The sequence below is a fragment of the Harmonia axyridis genome, chromosome 5 (genome assembly GCF_914767665.1).
Source record: "Harmonia axyridis chromosome 5, icHarAxyr1.1, whole genome shotgun sequence".
In the NCBI taxonomy this organism is placed as follows: domain Eukaryota; kingdom Metazoa; phylum Arthropoda; class Insecta; order Coleoptera; family Coccinellidae; genus Harmonia; species Harmonia axyridis.
Window position 1 is genome coordinate 41,911,051 of NC_059505.1, and position 14,784 is coordinate 41,925,834.

General features: G+C 35.0%; 1 protein-coding gene across 4 annotated transcripts in view; it reads left to right on the forward strand.

Annotated features, from left to right (window-relative positions):
- Positions 1-14,784, forward strand: part of LOC123680955 (putative leucine-rich repeat-containing protein DDB_G0290503) — a 43,088-nt gene that overhangs the window by 22,021 nt on the left and 6,283 nt on the right. The window lies entirely within an intron of this gene.

Here is a 14,784-nt window from a genome sequence, read left to right on the forward strand (position 1 = left end):
TTCCTTCCGAAATATTTCAAATTCTGTACGGAGAAAGAGAAATACGTGGAAAACGCAGACGTCGAAAAATGTCCGCTACAAAACTGACATTACGGTCGTTTTCCTTTTATTCTCGTTCCAACGATTCCAGATGCTTTTAGCCAGTGAGATGCGAGGCATCCTTTAGCATGAAATGCAATAAAAACATTTCTGCGAAAGTATAGATAGACGATGTTTATTTTGAATCTGTCGGAGATCTCCAACGACAAAAACGGTGGTTCGAATGTTTTAACGAGAATTCACTCAAATTTTCTGTGTTGTGGTTGAAAATGGACGATAATTGAAAGCCAACAGTTCTGCTTTTTCGTTACTCTTCCTTCTATTATTAAAAAGTTTTCAATTCAATCAGATGAATAATTTATCAAGTATAAAGTCACTCAAAGATCTTATTAAGTTCTTTATTAAATTTTCAATTCTATTAGCTGTTTTCACATCTCATTTCTGAAGCTGAAACTAATTGAATTTGGTTCCAATTGTTTTTTTTTTTTTTTTGGGAATAAACTTATTTATGAATTTTCAAATTATTCAGTGTTGCAAACTGAGTATGTAAAGAGGTGATTTTTTCAATTCAAATTAATATTTCTTGAAACGTGGAACTCAATGTTCTAGTCAAAAACAATTTGGTTGATGTTGTTTGAAAAATGGTTGAAAACGAATTTAGTGTATTGATAAAACACTGTTTTTTTATGGAAAAATTTTGTGCAAGCAAAGCCATGGCTCGAGAAGTGTTATTCAGACTCTGCTCCATCGACAAAATCGGTTGAATGGTTCTACAGTGTGTCCGTAAAGTATGGAAAAAATTCATTGTTAGCTAAACAGACCATTTTGAGAAATAATCTTGAAACACATCGATTTTTTATTTTAATTTACCGTATTTTAAAATAATAATTTTATATACAGGGTGAATTACCTACTTCCGAGTAATGACGTCACCGTCATTTTTTTTTTAAATGACTCTCTCATTTTATCTCAATTTTCCGATTACTCTAGCTGAGCTGATTCCAAAAATGTATCACATGTTGATTCCAATTGGTACAGGGTGGACAAAAATACAATAGTTTTGTGTGTGCTCATAAAGTAACACGTAACATTCTTTATTAGTTAAATTAACAATATTATCAAAAATACTTATTGTCTAGCGGCAATTGGTTTGAATGTAACACCCTATAGTTTGTTACATTTTTAGATCAATAAAAATGAGCTGTTTCCAAACATGTTTGGTACTTGTGGTCTAGCAGACAGAATATAAAATAAATTATTTCTTATTTTTATACATTTTTATTAATCTAAAAATGTAACAAACTACAGGCTGTTACATTCGAACCAATTGCCGCTAAACAATAAGTATTTTGATAATAATGGTAATTTTACTATTAAAGAATTTTGCGCGTTACTTTATGAGCACACACTAAACTATTGTATTTTTGTCCACCCTGTACCAAATGGAATCAACATGTGATACATTTTTGGAATCAGCTGAGCTAGAGTAATCGGAAAATTGAGACAAAATGGGGGTGTTCCATTTAAAAAAATGACGGTGACGTCATTACTCGAAAGTAATTCACCCTGTAGATTAGATTATTATTTTAAAATACGGTGAATTAAAACAAATAATCGACGTGTTCAGGATTATTTCTTAAAATGGTCTGTTTAGCTAAAATTGAATTTGTTCCATACTTTACGGGCACAGTGTATAATGAGCCCAGGACTTATTACCCTTGTCAAAGTGAACTTCTTCAAATTTCCTCTGAAATGCATTATTGAACTCTCAAATATCCAATTCCCTAGAAAACGAGAAATTTAATTCCTGGTATTATCGAGATATTAGCTATTCTGCATAATAAAGTGGAAATGATAACTTTTGCAGGGATTATAATAATCATGATTGATGAGAATTCTTTCATCAGATAACACATCGTAAACTCATCTGAAATGCTTCACAACCAGCAGATCGTAAAATGAAATATGATCGTTATATCATTGAGGATTTCTTTCATAATGATTGTTCAATAGTGAGAAGTTCAATGTTTCTTTAATTCCAGTCATTCAGATGCAATTATAGTGTTGCATTTATACATTCTGGAACAAAATGTAATAGACGATCATCATAAATTAAATTTTCTCTTTTGAAAGTTGTTGACTCGAATCAGATCTGGAAATTTTGAAGAATACTAAAGAAATTTCAACCCTTCCTTAAGGTTTAAAAAAAATTGAGTCTCAGTTGTTGTCGTCATCTAGTGTACATATGTACATTCTGAGATTTATTCATAAATTTTGTGTTGTTTGCCAACAAAATTTCCCTTGACTCCTTGCTTCCTCATTTCTGTTACAACGTCTGAATTTTTAAAGAAGTTGCATTCAAGTCCACTAGCAAATGAAATGTTTTGTGGTTTTTTGTTTGTTCATTTGAGAGTACCTTTGATTTTTGGTGGTAAAGCTTTCTTCTGCTTTCTTAAATAAGATCGAAACTTTATATATAAAAGGTTTTCCAATATGAATGATATTATTTAAAATCGTTATATTGGCAATACTGTGTATAATTTTTTGACATTTCTTATGTCATTTGTGTTCAGTAGGTTATGCCATTCAGTTGTTTTATCAAAAACAATGCTCAGTTGTCAATACTGGGAGAAATTTAAGAGATATCTATGTACGACATTTTTAAGTTAAACAACTCACTATTCATTGTATTGAAGACAAATTTGAAAGTGAATTTATTCACACGATATAAGAGTACCAGTATAGAACAATGAAATGCACGCACACAACTGAATATTGATTTGGTAGCAGAAAGTGTGAGAGAAAACTCAAAAACAACATGAAGAATTTTAAGGAACTATTTGGGTTTACATCTCACATCCTAACAAAATTCAACTGGCTCTAGATCCATCATAAACGTTGTTTATTTTCTGATTTTGCTCTTAAACAACTTGAAAATAATGAACAATTCTATCGAAAATTTTTGGTTTAATAGTAGTGTAAAAAAAAGAACTGATGAATTTGTGATGAAAATCAACAACAAAATGTGATTGGTCCATATTTCCTTGAAGAAAAAGTTCGAAGAGTCAATGGAGAACAATGCAGAACAATGTTGAACGATTTTTCCTGCTGTAGTTCAGAATAATCTGTGGGATATATGGTTTCAAAAAAAAAGGTGCCACCTGCCATACAGCCAGATAAATCGTTCAAGAAAGTAATTCATGTATTGACTAGAAATAAATTCTAATACTCACTAACTTCTGTTTTTTAAAATATTCCTACTGACCTATATTGAAAAAAAAAAATTTAGTCAAATATCTCGAAAATGAATATTTTTGAATTGGGGATTATAATAGTATTTTTTATTTTTCATATAGAAACCCTGTTTAAACGAAAATATCTTCATTACGTGCTCAAGCAAAAAGTTCACTTAATTAAAAAATAAACAGATTAAAATTTCTTGCAAATATTGTCCTTTCAAGTAGAATATATTGCTTAGAAATTAAGTCAAAAAAATATTACCCCTAGTTATAACACTTCTTATGTCAGCGAGAATACATTTTACCTATCCCATTTTTAATGAAACGATTTGCAATCTCATCCAGAACATTCTAAACAGCTCTCAAGCCAATCTGCAAACGAAAAAAATTCAATGAACGTTTAATGCGCTTGACTACTAAACTGTGAAACCAACCGACTAGTAGCCAGGAGAATTGAGATAGACTCCAATAGAAACCATGAGTATCACCCATTATATCGAAAACGATCATGGAAAATCTCTCTGATGCATTTTTTCAATCGCCTCACCAACAATTATTGAATATGGTTTTGAATGATCAAATGGACAATACCCAGGCGATAATTTACACTTTCTCAGAAAGAATAGACAGTCAGGAGAAAATTTGTTTGGTTTGGAATGGTTATTTCGTTCTGTAATTGAAGACCATTCGATATAGGATCGTAAAACTAGTCAACTACGTTTTAGTGAGGAAAGCAATTATGTTTACGTAGGAAAAACGCTTGAATTTCACATAAATTCATACGCGTTTCCTGAATTCTCTGTAATTTAGTAGATAAAAAAACAATTTCAAATCCTTAGTCACAGTCCAGTCACATATATCGGCTTCAACACGTACGGCACCTAATTTCCTTGTTTCTGAATCATTCCCATGACTTTCATGCGTTTTGAAATGGCTTGAGACGTCACTCCCAATGATCCTACCAATTCTTGTTGCGTTTGACACGAGTCTTGATCAAGTTATGTCTCCAATTCTGCATCTTCGAAAACCTTCTCTCTTTCACCGCCATGCTGGTCTTCGACGTCAAAATCACCGTTCTTGAAGCGTTGAAACCACTATCGGCACGTTCTTTCACTAATAACGGCCTCACCATAGGTATTTGAGAGCATTCGATGATGCTCAGCCGCAGATTTATTCATATTGAAGCAGAAAATTAAAATCCCGCAAATGACGAGAATTTGGCTTGTAAGTTGACATGTTCAATCGAGAAGCATTGAATATGTTGTTAATTGAGTATGTTGCAGACTCAAAACGACTGGTATTTCGATGGAGTTATGTTTACAAATACCTAAGCTTATTGTATGACATCTACGATCTATTTATTTTGACTACCACTGACCGCTACAGTCTACATCTATTGCAAAACGGCGGAAGCAAAGTTGTACACCTAATAGCGGGTGTTTTTTTTTCGAGGTAGGTATATAACTTTAAGGTGGCATTACTGTTCAAGATGGCGACCGATTTAACAGCTGTCAAGTGATTTTTTCTCAGTTTGGTTTGGCAATTCATCATGAATAGACTCACGCCTGAATAACGCTTGCAAATAGTGCAATTATATTTCGAAAATAATGGTTCTGTGCTGAATACGTATCGCGCACTACGTCCATTTTATTTCGTTTAGCGATGAAGCGCACTTCTGGTTGAATGGCTACGTCAACAAACAAAACTATCGCATTTGGAGTGAAGCTTATCCTCAAGTGTATGTCGAAACACCCCGTTACATCCAGAAAAACTGACTGTTTGGTGCACTTTATGGGGCTGGTGGAATCATTGGTCCGTACTTCTTCAAAAACGATGACCCTTGACTATTTGGAAGACAACATTCGCCGTGTTATTGCCGATATACGGCCACAAATGTTGGAAAAAGTCATCGAAAATTGGACGTCCAGATTGGACTACATCCGAGCCAGCCATGGCGGTCATATGCCAGAAACATAAACATAAAATGTAATGCCACAAGATTATCTTGCGGATAAATAAAATTCATGTCAATCGAATAATCCATCGTTGTTTTATTGCAATTTAAAGTTCTATATCTCTGAAAAAAAAACACCCTTTACTTGGAGTTATTGGATCAATTGAGCGCAGAAATTGAGAAAAACGTTCCAAAATACTCCTTATCACAAATGGATGAAAACCATGGCTAAATTCAGAAAACAGATCTGCCCTCCAATGATTACTGACTTGTTGCAGACCTCAAAAGAATGCTCTAGGAAAAGAAGTTGAAGCAGCCTATTTTGAAAGCAAAGACTGATCTTTCTCCAGAAAAGGTATTGGAAAGGTAGAGCATCGTTGGAGTACTTGTGTCACTCTTGAAAGAGACTATTTTGAGGAAATTTTTACTGTTTTTACTGGTTAGGACTTTTTGAGTGAAGTAGTGAACCGAAATCTGGCTTCTGGTAGAGGTTGTTGCTTCTCTGCTCACTTAACCAGTGTCGGCGAAGGTCGCGAAGAACAGGGTGTCCATTTCAAGAAGTTGTCTTCGCATATATGGCATCCAAATCGGAGATATCTGGTCAATGTCGCCGATTTTACCTCTGTCGACCTGACATGGCGATCAATGAGTCAGTATCATGAATAAAACAATCGGTATAGAGGAGAATGAGCTTTCAGAACCGGTGCACGTCTAACAGTGTGTCTGTCCGTCTGTTCCGCTATAATGTTCTCATACATATGGCTAGATGTGGGAGGCCTGATTAATTCTAATTATATCGTGATGAATTGGTTAATGCGGTGCTTGACTTGTTGTCGGTTTTAGGAGGGAAAACTGTGTGGCACATGGGTGGTGAGAGTGTTAAGACAGCTCTTTGCTCTTTTTTGGCGCGGTCTTTCCTGCGTGCTTGAGATTTGGACACGAAGTCAAGGTTGTCGCTCACTTAGGCGAGAAGATTCTCTAAACGAAGGTTTAATTTGCTTATATTTACATACTAGGGCGACACTATTATGCAGGGTGATTCACTGCGATGGTCTTTTGACGTTTATGAAAAACTAATCATAATTTTGTTGTGAAATTTGCATACTAGGGTTTGAGACAATGATCTTTCTGCCTGAAATATTTTCAGATCTCTACAACTTCCAGTTATACCGGAAACAGAATACTAAAGGGTGTTTTTTTAGAGCTATAGAACTTTGAATTGCAATAAAACAACGATGGATTATTCGATTGACATGAATTTTATTTATCCGCAAGATAATCTTGTGGCATTACATTTTAAATATGATTTCTGGCATATGACCGCCACGGCTGGCTCGGATGTAGTCCAATCTGGACTTCCAATTTTCGATGACTTTTTCCAACATTTGTGGCCGTATATCGGCAATAACACGGCGAATGTTGTCTTCCAAATGGTCAAGGGTTTGTGGCTTATCTGCATAGACCAATGAGTTTACATAGCCTCACAGAAGGTAGTCTAGCGGTATTAAATCACAAGATCTTGGAGGCCAATTCACAGGTCGACAACGTGAAATTAGGCGGTCACCAAACGTGTCTTTCAATAAATCGATTGTGGCACGAGCTGTGTGACATGTTGCGCCGTCTTGTTGGAACCACAGCTCCTGGACATCATGGTTGTTCAATTCAGGAATGAAAAAGTTAGTAATCATGGCTCTATACCGATCACCATTGACTGTAATGGTCTGGCCATCATCGTTTTTGAAGAAGTACGGACCAATGATTCCATCAGTCCATAAAGCGCACCAAACAGTCAGTTTTTCTGGATGTAACGGTGTTTCGACATACACTTGAGGATTAGCTTCACTCCAAATGCGGCAATTTTGTTTGTTGACGTAGCCATTCAGCCAGAAGTGCGCTTCATCGCTAAACAAAATAAAATGGACGTAGTGCGCGATACGTATTCCGCATAGAACCATTATTTTCGTTTCTGCAAATACGTAGTATTATAAGAATGTTTGGACAACTCAATTTCATCAAAACTCAATATTTTCAAGATTTTTTCTCTAACTTTTATAGTTTCCGAGAAGCTCTCAGTGAGCATCGAATTTGGGACACCCTTTATACTTGAAAAGATATCGATCAAAGCATCATAGGTTCTATAGAAATTCCACGCAACAAAGAACGTTTGATCCACCCACATTTAAGATAACCGGTGATGGTTTGAAAAGGTGTACACTTTAATTCGAATCGTGCAAAGAACGACTCACTTCAAGTAGGTACTTCCTGTTTTCAACCTACTACTACGCCATTATCTACATGATGTATTCGTCCAATAAAACCAGTAGACTATCGGAGACCCAATTTGTCTTCGGTTAGATGAAGTGAAACTGTGAAATTTCCTAGAAAAGAACGTCTTCAAGAGAGATCACGCAGATCCAAATTTGTACGAAAAGATCGACATTGTCGTGATAGTAAATTGGTCTCTACAAATAATGAGGTTATATCATGTCGTGAGGAATATAAGATCAATATTGAGTCGGTACAGTAATTCGACTTTTTAGGGAAAAGTTATCTTCTGTTGTGAAAAAAAAATTTGAATATTATTTTTTTTTAATTCCGAGGCAAATCCGATTTATCTATTATCTTATACTTCTCGAGATGCTCTCAGTGAGCATCGAATTTGGGACACCCTATATATATAGTAGTTGTATAACCTAAAAATAATTGTGAATTTACTATTGATAATTAAGGTTAATAAAGTTCGAGAGTTGAACTAATATTTGAATTAATTTCTTGTTGAATTTCTGTTACGTCATTTCAATGTCCCACCATGAACCTATAAAAAATATTTTCCTCTATTTCAGTATCGTAATGAGTTCTTTACTAAAAACAGTGCTGTAATGAACGCATTACAGCATTGTTTTCAGTTAAATTTTTCGTTTTGTGGTTGTCTACACAGACTTCCAATCCTGTCAAAATTCAACACACATCAATTGTCAATATGATATAATTTGGATAAATTGAAATGATTTGCAACATTATTCGCAATTTCTCTTAATTTCAAGGTTTCAGAAGTCACATCTTGTCTCGAATATTATCCAGAAATATTTATGACCTAAAAGTCGAACCAAGTTGTCCAAGCTAACAATTGCAGGTACCTAGTCTGTGTCATTTATGACAATACAGGGTTACTCGGAAAGTCAACTGAGAGTACTGAGGTTATAAATGTCAATCATTATTTGTGTTGAAAAGGGATTACACCTGATGCTTCAATATTTTTGGATTATGACCTAAATAAATGAACCCTACTTTCTTTTGAATTTTTAAGTTTTGGAATGTAGGTACGACCTGAAAATTGAATGCAAAATAAAAATGAATTGAAAAATGCATCCATTTTGAGTCTGTTTCATTTATGACAATACAGGGTTACTTGGAAAGTCAACTGAGAGTACTGAGTTTATAAATGTCAAATCTGTTCATTATTTGTGTTGAAAGGGATTACACCTGATGCTTCAATATTTTTGGATTATGACCTAAATAAATGAACCCTTCTTTCTTTTGAATTTTTAAGTTTTGGAATGTAGGTTCGACCTGAAAATTGAATGCAAAACAGAAATGAACTGAAAAATTCATGCGTTTGAAGCATTTTTTGCAAACTTAAGGCTATTAACAAAAATTTAGGTTTAATAATTTGCTCTACCCCATGGTTTTGAAGAATCTTGAAAAATAGATTATATCACGAAAACTCGATGAGAAACAATCGAGGAATAGTAATTTATAGTTATATAGTAGTTTATAATAGTTATAGTTTTGGAGTAATAATGTATTTTCTTTATTTCAGTATCGTAATGAGTTCATTACAGTTCTAAAAACAGTGCTCTAATGAACTCATTACAGCATTGTTTTCAGTTGAATTTTTCGTTTTGTAGTTCAATCCTGTCAAAATTCAACACAAATCAATTGTCAATATGATATGATTTGGATAAAGTGAAATGATTTGCAACATTATTCGCAATTTCTCTTAATTCTGTTGGTGTTAAATCGATTTCGTCAGACATAATTCACGAATTTGATGCGTGATTATAAATTATTTCAAAATTCGAAATGTATGTTTCTAATTCAAATTCCTCATTCTGTCAATTTTCGTAACAGTCACACCAACTGCCAAGATACAATGCAAATGTCACTAGGATGTATAATCTGATTTTTTCATTGAATTTCGACAATATTTTAAAAAATTTGACTGAAATAGAGAAAATATCGTCTAATACTCGTTGCAGGAGCCAATTCGTGTTGGAATAGGAGCCCATTCTGCACTTGTTTTAAAATATACTATTTGTACGCTCTCAGTTGAACAAAAAGTTAGATCTATGAAATCAAACCTCATTAAAATAATGAAATAAACAAATTCTTGAGAAAATTTTGTGCGATTTTTGCAAATAACCTGATCCGCACCAATTCACACCCTTATGCAACCCCTATGTTGGCGTGACCCCTATAATAAGGGTATGTACGCATGATTCTCCCCAAAACACGTCTCTAACGTCAGCCTTAGGGTGGGTCGTTACATCAATACCATAAAGTACGTCATCAGACATCGATTCAGCAGACTGTTCATTATTTCATTCATCTAGGACTATTTTTATTCTCAATGCCACTCAACACCGGCATTCGATTTATCCTGTTTTCTCAGATAAAACTGCATTTCCAATTGGAAATGAACTTGAAATTGAACAATCGGAGGTCAATTTGCTTGAGCGGAAGTTGATTCGCTGTTTTCTATCTGTTCAGCGTATATTCGAGAACAATAGATCGGTTTTGGTTTATTAGATTCAATAACGGAGCTTCGGAATCTAGCGAGTGAAAAAAAATAACAGGCCAATCGGAAGTCCCCGGTCTACCATAGTAAAACACATATTTTTGGCAAAATTCGATTTTATCATTCAACATAGTTGCCTTCAAGGGCGATACAGCGATTATAGCGATCTTCCAACTTTTCAATACCATTTTCGTAGTACGATTTGTCTTTCGCTTCAAAATAGGCCTCAGTTTCGGCGATTACTTCTTCATTGGCGCTAAATTTCTTTCCAGCGAGCATTTTTTTGAGGTCTGAGAACAGGAAAAAGTCGCTGGGGGCCAGATCGGGCAAATACGGTGGATGCAGAAGCAATTCGAAGCCCAATTTATGCAATTTTAACATTGTTTTCATTGATTTGTGACACGGCACATTGTTTTGATGAAACAGCACCTTTTTTTCTTCAAATGGGGCCGTTTTTTAACGATTTCATCCTTTAAACGATCCAATAACGCTATATAATAATTGCTGTTGATTGTCTGGCCCTTTTGGATGTAATTAATGAATAATACCTTGCGCATCCCAGAATACTGATGCCATAACCTTTCCAGCTGACTGTTGTTTTTTCCTCGCTTTGGATTCGGTTCATCGTGTGCAGTCCACTCAGCTGACTGTAGATTGGACTCTGGATGAAATGATGGAGCCATGTTCAGGTTTATTGCACTTAAACAGCTTCAAACACTGCTCAGAATCATTAACACGTTGTTGCTTTTGATCGATTGTGAGCTCACGCGACACCCATTTTGCACACAGCTTTCTCATGTACAAATATTCGTGAATGATATGATGTACACGTTCAGATGATATATTCTCAATGTCTGCTATCTCGATCAACATCACTTTACGGTCATTCAAAATTATTTTGTGAACAGTTGGCTTTAGTTTTTGTCTCAACTGAACCTTATAAGGATGGAGATGCAAATCCAGATGCAAAATACGCCATAGGTTGCCCTAAGAGAGGCCCAAATATTTTGCGCGTCGAGAAATGGATAAATTTGCATCCTCCTCAACATTTTAGCTCACAGCAGCATTATTTTCTGTCGAGCTTTCATTTCGATGATATATGAGCCTTAATACATCAGTAACAGATCCAGTCTCTTCGAATTTTTTCACTGTCCTACCAATAATACGCTCAGATGGGCGATTATGTCGACCAAAATCTACTAACCAAAACATAATTATTTTTTTAGTAAGTTTTCACAATTTTCACACGTTCAACAGTAGAAAAACGATCCATATTGTTAAAATGCTAACCTTCAACTGAAAATATGACGATTCAGATGACAGTTATGTTTGACATATGTCGAATATAACTGTCAAATATGTGAAACCCAAGATTGAACTTTCTTTTATATTAGCGTTGAACTTTTGGGAATGACGTTTTTTTTTTAATTAGGTATCATAATTACAGAGAAAGCGTTATGCAAAATACACAATCTGAAGAAAATTCTCAGTTGATTTATTCAGTCAGATAGCAGGAAATAGTGAACCAATGTACCAAATTTCCTATTTGGTCGCTGGAAACGTTCACTTTTATACTGTCGTACGCCTCATTGTATACATTAGTATTATAACCGGATGTTTTTCATCAACACTATCATGCCTGTTAAAACATTCCGTAACATATGTAATATTGGGGCACATAAATCTATTTCATTGATTGCAAGGGCACAACCATCACGTTGAAACAATAAATCTCATCACAACTTTGATTATTCTGAGGGGATAATTTTTAGATTGTACGAAAAGGAACATAAGAAAAACACATATTTATCGAATACTTTACGAAATTTTGCATCAACGAATTCAATCAGATACTCAATTGATCTACAAAATGATCATGAAAACATTACAGAATTACGTGATACTTCTAGAACAATATCATTTCATCACTTCTTTGAAACTGTTATATTGAAAAAACAAAAAGAGGATATTTCATATTGGAAAGCTTGCTATTTGGACAGCTGTCACTTTCAAAGCTAACATCTTTTTATATTTCAAAAGTAGAAACTAAGCCATTACTAAAAATGGAACGATACACGCCTTAACGACGCTTTGGAATTGTTAAAATTCACTACAACGTTGCTAATTTTGCAGGCAAAATCATTATAGTTTTCCGAGTAAAATTGTATACCTTGTATATTCGCTTCAGTTCTCTATAGGCATTTCCAAGGTTCTGGCAAATGTAAAACCAATTCTAAAAGTAACTTGATACTTTTCAAAGGAACAATAAATATAGAGATCAGAGCATTTCTTCGAGTGAACTGAACGAAAAGGAAAATTATTCTCTGTTTGTTCAACATCATGGCAAACATACAATGAGCTATGAGGTTTGTTTTATCAATATAAAATCCAGAAAAATATGTGCATCTGCCAATGGTAACGTTTTGGATTCATGTCTAAATGATATTTGATTAAAATTGTCGAGAAGTTGGGAAGTCATTGTAACGGGTGTTTTTTTTTTCGAGGTATATAACTTTAAGTTGGCATTACTGTTCAAGATGGCGACCGATTTAACTACGTCCATTTTATTTTGTTTAGCGTTGAAGCGCACTTCAGGTTGAATGGCTACGTCAACAAACAGAACTGCCGCATTTGGAGTGAAGCTAATCCTCAAGTGTTTGTCGAAACACCGTTACATCCAGAAAAACTGACTGTTTGGTGCGCTTTATGGGCTGGTGGAATCATTGGTCCGTACTTCTTCAAAAACGATGATGGCCAGAATGTTAGTGTCAATGGTGATCGGTATAGAGCCATGATTACTAACTTTTTCATTCCTGAATTGAACAACCATGATGTCCAGGAGCTGTGGCTCCAACAAGACGGCGCAACATGTCACACAGCTCGTGCCACAATCGATTTATTGAAAGACACGTTTGGTAACCGCCTAATTTCACGTTTTGGACCTGTGAAATAGCCTCCAAGATCTTATGATTTAACACCGCTAGACAACTTTCTGTGGGGGTATGTAAAGTCATTGGTCTATACGGATAAGTCACAAACCCATGACCATTTGGAAGACAACATTCGCCGTGTTATTGCCGATATACGGCCACAAATGTTGGAAAAAGTCATCGAAAATTGGACGTCCAGATTGGCCTACATCTGACCCAGCCGTGGCGGTCATATGCCAGAAATCATATTTAAAATGTAATGCCACAAGATTAACTTGCGGATAAATAGAATTCATGTCAATCGAATAATCCATCGTTGTTTTATTGCAATTTAAAGTTCTATAGCTCTAAAAAAAACACCCTTTACTTTTCATATATGTATACTCTATAACTCCGAAACCACTGAGCCCATCCAGACCACAAATCTACTCTGAAAATTTCAAGTTTCTATGTCTATTCTTTCGGTTAAGATATTCAAGACCTGACAAAAATTAAAATGATAGACGAATAGAAACGAGAGCAAACAAAAACAAATAATGTCACTTCCGGCAGTTGGGATTCTGTAAAGAAGTACGCAACACAATCGATTTTCCTCTAATGGGATCCATTGAGGAGAAATATAAGATCATTATTTCAAGGAGATCGTGTAAGATAACAATTTCTATCAGACATTTAGATACGATATTCGGTTTCCTGTTAGACTAGAAAAGCACTGCTTACCCACATTTAATGTATTATATTACGATGTGTGTGTTGGCAATTGTTCCACTTAGCAGCTCTTTTAAATTATCAAGTACGAAATAAATACCCTTGTAACTCAAGTCACCATAGAAGGATTCGAGATCATGTAATATTCTATACCTCATCGTTTTGGAATTTTTCCTTAATTGTGTTTCCTTTTACAGAGAGTTAAGTAACGCTGCAGTTTGATCTATGGCCGATTTTGTTATTTTATATGGTCATGATCTTTTTCTTTTATGTTTTTATTGGGAAAAATATATAAACTTTTAAACTGCATATATTTCTTATGAAATTTTGTTTTCTCGCCTTTTATTTTTGAAACCTACATACTTTTTATTTGGAACCTCGTAAGAAATGAAAACTATAAACCTAAAAAATCACAAAATAATTTTGAATGGCCGTAAAGTGAAGTTGATCGAGATAGCAGACATTGTGAAGATATCATCTGAACGTGTACATCATATCATTCACGAACATTTGTACATGAGAAAGCTGTGTGCAAAATGGGTGCCGCGCGAGCTCACAATCGATCGAAAGCAATAACGTGTTAATGATTCTGAGCAGTGATTGAAGCTGTTCAAGTGCAATAGACCTGAATTTTTGCGTCGAAATGTGACAATGGATGAAACATGGTTCCATCATTTCACTCCTGAGTCCAATCGACAGTCAGCTGTGTGGACTGCACACGATGAACCTAATCCAAAGCGAGGAAAACACAACAGTCAGCTGACAAGGTTATGGCATCAGTATTCTGGGATGCGCAAGGTATAATATTCATTGGTTACCTCCAAAAGGGCCAGACCATCACCAGCGATTATTATATAGCGTTATCGGATCGTTAAAAGGATGAAATCGTTAAAAAACGGCCCCATTTGAAGAAAAAAAAGGTGCTGTTTCATCAAGACAATGTGCCATGTCACAAATCAATGAGAACAATGGCAAAATTGCTTGAATTGGGCTTCGAATTACTTCTGCATCCACCGTATTCGCCAGATTTGGCCCCTAGCGACTTTTTCCTGTTCTCAGATCCCAAAAAGAATGCTCGCTGGAAAGAAAATTAGCGCCAATGAAGAAGTAATCACC